The sequence below is a fragment of the Protopterus annectens genome, chromosome 7.part0 (assembly GCF_019279795.1).
Source record: "Protopterus annectens isolate FY-2018-M chromosome 7.part0, PAN1.0, whole genome shotgun sequence".
Classification (NCBI taxonomy): Eukaryota; Metazoa; Chordata; order Ceratodontiformes; family Protopteridae; genus Protopterus; species Protopterus annectens.
In genome coordinates this window covers 992975619-992984851 of record NC_056739.1, presented here as the reverse complement: position 1 = coordinate 992984851, position 9233 = coordinate 992975619, and positions in this window count along the sequence as shown.

Below are 9233 nucleotides of genomic sequence, written 5' to 3'. Positions count from 1 at the left end.
TTTTTTCTCTAGGTAAAAAGTTAAAAAGCATTAATGGTCTCAAAGTGGACAATGCTTATTTAAGTAAGAACCTGGATATGAAGTTAGTACCCAAAGGACTGAGATTTTTTAAGTTACCTTTAGGTTTGGATTTTACTGCTGAAGTAGTAAAGGAATTCAATTGTTTGTTTTACACCTGTGGTTTTAATTTTATGAGATTATTAATGAAACATAACGATGATAAAATGAGTAAACTTATAGTTGATGCAGAGAAATTAAACAACAACATATTAAATGATCTTTTATTTCCTCAATGGGAGCAATTATATAATAAGCAATACCAGGAAGCTAAAATATGGATTTCTAATATCATACAGAGGAAATCCAAAAAGCTCACAAGGGACAGTGAACATTATAATAGTAATAAGGCCTATATTTGGCCAGAAATGAGATCAAAGATACACCCCAAAGAAGACTTTCACAAACCTAGATGGCAAAAAGGGGGAGAATACAAGTGGTGACTATAGTAAAGGGTTTGATACAGGTTACCGTAATGAAAAACACCCATATCAGGGGGATTTTCAATACGGGGGAAAACAATATTCACAACCACACCAAAATGGGAACCAGAAATACATGAGAAAGAAATGGTATTAAAGTCTAAGGGAGAACAATCTAAAGATAGAAGCAACACAAATATTATCCCAAGGATAGAAGTAGAAGGAAATGTACACACTTATAACAATTTTAAGATATTTAATTATACTGACATTAATAAAGAAAAAACTCATTTTGATTTATTTAGTAAAGGAGAAAAATATGTACCAAACCCTAGATTTGATTTGACAGACACAATTATAGAATTTAAAAAATTCATTTGAAAATCGAATTTAGCTATTTATTTCGAAAACTTGAATGTGATTGACAAAAAAGATTCTTCAAAGAATAAAAATATCGGTACTCCTTTTAAGGTAAAAAGTAAATTCAATCTACCTAGTCATTCTAGTATTGAGTTGTATGAAAATTTAACAATTAGAGAAATTTCTCAGGAATCAAACAAACTCAAACATTTAGCCTTTAGTGCGAATTTATCAAAGGATGAAGAAAGACTAATAAGAGATCTCAAGGAAAATGACAACATAAGAGTCATGAGACCTGATAAAGGAGGTGGTACCGTCATATATGACAATATGCAGTATACCAAAAATATATATGACTTACTACATTTCTCAGGTAACTATTCATCTATATCCCATAATGAGCTCAACATAGCTTACCAAAGGATTGACTCTTACATTGAAGAATATTTTTTAGAAAATAGAATCACAAAGGAGACATATGATTTTTTATCTGTGAAATTTCCAAAATTGGCCACTTTAGTGGGTATACCCAAGATCCACAAAAATATACATGATCCCCCATTTCGTCCAATTGTTTCAGGGAGTAAATCAAAGACATTTCCAATAGGCAAATATATTGATTACAAATTGAAACCTATATACGATCATGTCTCACAGATGGTCAAAGATTCCTGGGTGTTTTTAAAGAACTTTCCTATGGATTTGAAACACGACAACATTGTATTCCTCACCATAGATGTGATTGACCTCTTTTCATGCATTCCTAAATAACAAGGACTTGAAGCTTTCAGTGCAAGTATGTATAAGTATTCCAATCTTGAATGGGATGAAATTAGATTATTAGAGGAAATGATGGCTTTAGTACTTGAAAATAATTATATATATTTTGAAGGTGAACACTTCAAACAAACAAAAGGAGTAGCGATGGGAGCTGCTTGTGCTCCCATCTATGCCAATTTGGTAATGCTCCATTGGGAGGACACCATACTTTTCACTAGTGACTATTTCAAGTATGTAAAATATTATTCTAGATTCCTGGATGACATATATATATATTATGGGAAGCTGACATTAATACCATGGAACATTTCATTGAATTTCTAAATGGCAGCAGTGAATACTTACAATTCACATATTCTTACAATAATAAGGGATTGCACTATTTAGATACTTTTATTCAATATCAGTCAGGTGTATTTACTTCTTCTATACACAGAAAGGAAATGTTTTCTAACAACTATTTACAGTACACCAGTTGCCATCCAGAGAAATTGAAAAATAATATATTCAAAGGTCAGTGTGTTCGTGCTTCCCGCATGACATCTGACACTGATTCATTATATTCTGAATTAAAGTTTATTAAGGAGCTATTTACACAGAGAGGTTATCCCAATGCCATGATGGACCCTACCATTCAATATATTATACAACATAGGAATTCTAGATATTTTCCTCTATTAGGGAGTAACTACCAATCTACATCTCAAGAGATCCACACACTTCATGACTATGACCATAACGAGATTGATAATAGTCAAGATTCCTTCCATAGAACATATATTTTACAGTTTAATTTAGCTGCCAGTCATATCAAAAAGATTTTAAACCATTTCTGGTATATCATTTCTAAGGACTCTCAACTAAGTAAAGTATTGGGAGTCAAACCTCAGTTTACATACAAAATGGGAACTAATATTAAACAGTTAGTTGAAAGTGGAACCAAGGGAAGGAACAACTATAATAACAAAAAATCATTCATTGGTATGAATCCCAAATGTGGTACTTGCAACCAATGCAAATATATGTCCGAAGAAAATATCATTCATTTGAAAAATGGACATAAAAGTGTAGTAAAAAGGAAGGCAGGAAATTGTAATACCAAGATGGTAATATATTTAAGTATTTGTCAACAATGTCCATGTTTTTATGTAGGAAAAATGGAAAGAAATGTAAAGAAAAGGATTTATGACCATATATACTGCATAAGAACTAAGGACAACAATGACGCACTTTATAGACACATAGATAGGGAAGAGAATAGCCATAGTTTTAAATTCATTATACTTGAAGTAATTAATTATGATCCCAAAGGAGGGGATTTCAAAAGTTTGCTCAGTTATAAAGAAATCTGGTGGCAAATATATTTAGACGCCACGACACCATCAGGTTTAAACGATTATATATCAATCAAACCATTGTTTTATTATTAATGAAAAAACACATGAAAAAACATTTTAAATAATCTTTTTTTAATATCTATTTTATTATTTTGGTATAGCAAGTTGAATACGTATATGAATTAGTTAGAATTGTAATTATTTATTTATTATTTGGGCATTTATATTTTATGTATATATTTTTTTGTATATGCTTAGAGTATCCATTTCATACGCATTATTTATGCATTCATGCTATGTTATTTTTATACTCATTACAACATTACATATTACAATATATGAATTATTGTACATAGTAGTACTTATCAAATGATAGGTATTTTTTAAAAAATTTAAAAACAATTTTTTTTTAATATTTATAAAATTGGAAAGAATTAGTTATTTTCACATTTTTATATATATATTTATTTAGTCCATGCATCAGTCAAATTGTAACACAAGGGTACTGTGATCAATTATATCCATCATGTGTCCAGCAATCGTATTTTAAAGAATTCATAAGTATTTTAAAGAATTTATATGCATTTTAATGAATTTATATGCGTATTTTAAAGAATCCATATGCACATTTTAAATAATACATATGCGCATTCTAAACAACCACTGCGCCTTTTAATTTTTGAAATTGTGTTTGGTTTAGGCGCCAAAGAAGTTATAAATTGTTGAATGTGAATCAATGATTCAGTTCTGATGAAGCCCGGATGATGCCGGGTGAAAGCGCTTAACTGATTTTTGGATTGTACATCTGTTGTTTTTCGTTTGCACTACTACTGACTTTTGGATTGTACATCAACTGTTTCTTGTTTGTATATCCATAGCAGCTATTTTTATTTATCAGTCTCATTAAAGCGAAGATTTGATTCATCGTAGCATCCTTGCTAGCTGTGACTTGACTTAAACGGAGTGACGGCACTCATTGGTGTACTCGACACTTATTTTCCTAGTCATTGACTTGTACTTTCAGTAATACTCACAACTTTAATGATCATTGCTCTAATCATTACACTACAGGTATTAATACAATACCCTATGGCCTTGGTTTGGGCAATGGTATGTTTCTACACAGTGTATACTTCAATTGTCTTATAGCTAAATTCTACTTCTCTTACCTGGTAGACCTGTGGAGGGAATGTTTGTTAACACTACCTTACTGTTTCAACACATATTCCCAAATTCCTAGTTAAAATTATGCACATACCTCTCAGTCTCTTCATGCACAACATCTGGACAAAGCTTGACAACATGCGGGTACAAATAGGGACATATTTTGAATATTGCTCTTATAAACTTTTAGACAGTTTCTAGAGTACTAGGATTTGTTTTAATATACATTTTCTGAAGGGTTTGAAGTCTGACACTCAAATGTATGTCATTATTTGGTGACTACAATCCTGAGATCATCCCAGTGATTTGCCAGAAAAAAAGAGGGACAGGCCAAAAATATCTGACAAATATCTGGACATTCTGTACAGTTAAGAGGTATGATTATGCATGCAGCTTACTACCACTCCCAGGATTCAAACCATGGCTGTGTCTGCTAAAGATACAACAAGCTGTGCTTTATCAGAGTGAGCTATTTAGAAGTTGCTGTTTGCCTTTTTAGTGTTTTTGTCTAAGTCTCTTCTGGTTGTACAGTTTGACCTTGTAATTACAACAGTCGTATACAGACATTCCTATACATATTTTTATGTAGCACAGTGTGAGAAACAGTGGTTGACACAACAGTACTATTCTGATATCAGAGCTTGGTGAATGTTACACAGGCCATGCAATACCAGATTAAACACAACCAGTCCAGGATTTAAAACTTTATTGCCTGGCAGTTAGTTTTCTTATCTGAAAGACCTGTGGGGGGAATGTTTGTTAATGCTACTTGACTGTTTCTACAGATATTCCCAGATTCCAAGTTAAAATTATGCACATACCTCTCAATTTCTTCATACACAAACTCTGGACAAAGCTTGACAACATGGGGGTACAAATAGGGAAATATTTTGAATATTGCTCTTATAAACTTAGAGAGTTGCTATAGTAACAGGATTTGTTTTAATATACATTTTCTGAAGGATTAGAAGTCTGAAACTCAAATGTGTGTCATTATTTACTGACTACAATTCTGAGATCATCCCAGTGATTTGCCAGGAAAAAAGAGGGACAGGCCAAAAATATGAGACAATCTGGACATTCTGCAAAAATCTGTACAGCTGAGAGGTATGATTATGCATACAGCTTACGACCACTCCCAGGATTCGAACCATGGCTGTGTGTGCTAAAAAAACAACAATTTGTGTTTCATCAGAGTGAGTTACTTAGCACCTGCTGTTTTTTTCTTTTTGTGTTTTCTGTCCAAGTCTCTCTTGGTTGTACAATCAGACCTTGTACTTACAACAGTCTTATACAGACATTCCTATACATATTTTTTTATGTAGCACAGTGTGGGTAACAGTAGTTAACACAACATTATTATTCAGAGACTGCAACACTAAATGCCATACAATACCAGAGTAAACACAGCCAGTCCAGGATTTAGAACTTTATTGCCAGGTAGTTACGGTTTTATTGAAATGTCACCTATATGGGACTATCACTGTCATATTGTCTGGTTTATTCAGTACAACCCATACACAGTTTTGATACTGCCAGGTGACTTCCTTCTACTTTATATTTATTTGGTATGACTACTAAAAGCAGGATTGTTACTCACCAGCCTCACAACACAGCCTTTGCAAACTACTGGCATGGGCTTCCTGATTCACAGCCTGCTCAGCTGTGAATGTAAAGGGAATAGAGAAATATTTAACCATACCTATCCATCACATAAACAGGCTGGACTTTGGTAAACAGTCATTGATATGAATACTTACACACTGCTGGGACATTACCCCTCTGCCTTGCTTCTTGGGCCCACTCATCAAAGAGCTCCCTCTTCCTCCGCTTCAAGTCAGCATAGTGGTGCTGGACCTGCTCACCAGTCCGAGGGATACCAGTTGCACTGGTGAGATCATGGCAGAGATGGTCCTAGGTTTCTGCTTTATATTAGGAGCCCTGGTACTGGCCCTGCAGCAGTCTCTCATCATGGTTATTTACCAGGAGTCCTACCATGACCTTGGACTCCTAAATCCCCCAGCTCTGTGCCCAGAAGAGCATGACCTCACCAACACCTGCCATACTACCTACAATGGGAAGCTGCAACCAGTTATGAGCTGTATTCCATCTGTGGGGGTTTAAATATGGCCGATTTCCCACCCTTTGCCGTGATTGTATGGTTTTGAATATGCTGAGCTAAGCTAAGCTAAGCTACGGGCAAACCTGCTTAGCTATGGTTGGCAGTGCTTAAAGGGGCAGGTTCAGCATTGCTCACCAATGGGCAAATTCACTTAGCTGGGCTACTCCTTGCTTAGCAGTCATATTTACACAATGCTTACACCTGGTAAGCAGAGCTGTGCAATCCTTAGCATTGCTTATTTTTTATTTTATAGACTATCTGCAGTATGGGATTGATTCATCATTCATTACATATTATAAGTTTGTTTACTGTCCCTGACATCCCCCAATGTGCTTTCATTACACGTATTCATGTGTAAATATACTGTATGGGGCACTTATGTTTATATGGGGTTTCACAACTTTATTAAACTGACAACTCAAATCTAGACCTACTACAGTACTCTGGTTAACAAATATATGTTATTTAGTAGCTAATTATAAAAAAAATGTTTATGTACTGCTTCCACATGTAAAATGGTTACAGTTGGGATCGAACAAGGAATGGCTGGTTGTAAAGCATATACTCTAACCAGTACACCATTGCAGTACTACTGATGTTGGATGTCTCTTGCTATTTAACTTCTTGTGCTGTTTAAGCTGAACTAAGCATAGCTAAGCAACAGGCACACCCAAACAGCTATGCTTAAACCTTATTGCATGTATTAAAAAAATGTATCTGTTGCGTTTTTTTATTTGTACCCTTCAGAATATCCATGTTAATGCTGAACCTGTTCTATCAACTTTCTGCTTTGTGAGATGATTTTCCCGTATGGCTTTGACCAGATTTCTTATCCTGATGGGTTGGGGGTGTTATGAGCGTTCTCGCTCATTTTAAATTACTGAACAGCAATTCTGGTGTGCAGGGGGTATGTGTATTGTGAGAGCACTGCTCTCAGACACACTCCCTACACTCATACACAGAACCATGTCCGTTTTGCAGCATGGCAGCACGCCATCATGAATATGCATGGCATGCTGCCGTGCTGCACGGGAACGGCCCCTTCCATGCAGGAATAAGCTATTCCTGCATGGACGTTTACTGAATCCTGGGAAAAGAGTATAATTTATGCATGCAGGGATGCTGGGTTTATATGAAAAGAACAAAACAATGAAAGAGCGAATGCTCTTTCATCAACACGTAGAACCCAAAGTCTGAAAACAGTGAAGAGTGATTTTTTTCCTAGGAAAAAAAATTGCTGTTCCAAAAAAAAAAAAAAATTATAAAGACAAAATAAAGTGTGGGGGGGGTGGGGGCTCCGCCCCGCACCCCCCTACTTAAATATACCAACTCCGAGCTCACACCAGAGTGGAGAAAACAGCAAAGTCCCGAGAATCATCATGGAACTCATTAACAGAGACACTGGGAACCCTCAAACATTGGACCCTACCCAGTTTGATTTTGTTACGGGCAGATCATGCCTCCTAAACCTGGTGGACTTCTTTGAGACAGTTACCAAAGCTTTAGAAGAGGGAAATGAGGTCCACACAGCCTACCTAGACCTTGCAAAGGCTTTCAACACCATTCCCCATTCTGGTATTATAGACAAGCTCAGCAGTCTGAACATAAACCCCTATGTCATGAGATGGGTTGCCAATTGGCTCAAAGATAGAACCCACATGGTGAGAGTTGCAGGCTCTAGGTCTGACTCTAAATCGGTTACAAGTGGGGTCCCCAGAGCTCAGTCCTGGGACTCCTCCTGTTCGGTATATACTTCTCTTCTCAGAGGTACAGGCAAGCACAGGAGGACTATGGCTGATCAAGTTTGCAGATGACTGCAAACTGGGGGCCATAATTGACTCTCCAGCTGATACAGATATCCTCCAGAAGGGTCTCACTGAGACAGATACCTGGTATCAAAACCATGGCCTCAAGCTAAATGCCAAAAAGTGCATAGTCATCCCCTTTGGAAAAAACAAAGTACCCACAAACTACCACATACGTGGCAGTCTCCTAAATACAGAAAATGTGATAAGGGATCTGGGTTCCCAAGTAGATAGTAATCTCTCCTTTGCTAATCATATTGACAAGTTGGTTAGAAAATCCTTCTATGTGGCCCACCTAATCACAAAAGGGTTCACATCTAGAACAAAAGAGGTTATTGTACCCCTCTACTCATCACTCATCAGACCATCATTAGAGTACAATGCCTCATTTGGGATGTACCTTACAAGACACCTGCAACAGCTGGAAAGACCACAGAAGTACCTCACCAAGATTATTACTGGCCTCAAACAGATGCCCCATGCAGGCCGACTGAAGAAACTCCAGCTGTACTCGGTTGCATACCGCTTACTCAGAGGTGATCTCTGCCTGACATACAAGACCATGTTCAACCCAGAATTGATTGACATGCTCCACCTAAAAAAAAATATATAAATCCCTAAGAGCCACACGCACTAGGGATCTAAACATCACCACAATGATAAATAGGACATGCTAGAAGGATAGATTCCTCTCCCAGAGACTCCCCATGCTTTGGAACAGGATTCCAATCTACATTAGGCAGAGCCCCTCACTAACACTCTTCAAGAGAAACCTTGATGAGTGGATAGGAAACAGAAAATGTACCCTTGGGATCACTGCAGTGGCTCTGCTGGACAGAGGCACAGGGAACTAATGGATCTACTGGACAGAGGCACAGGGAACTAATCTAAGGGGGCGGTGAAAGCCAACACATTCTGGCTAGGCTTATAGATGCCCTCTGGCAGTAGCCTAGTACTTATGAACCTATGAGAATGGCCAAGTAACTTTGCTGTCTTCAGACTTCGGGTTTTACGTGTCGAGAAAAGAGAGTTTGCTCTTTAGTCGCTTTACTCTTCTAATATAGACCCGGTATGTCTGTAGGTTATGTTGTGAGGTGCATGGCCTGCTGTCACTGTTCATCAGACACAGCTTTTCATAATTAAATAGCAATATTTTTTTTTATTTTAGAACAGGTTACTGTTTGCA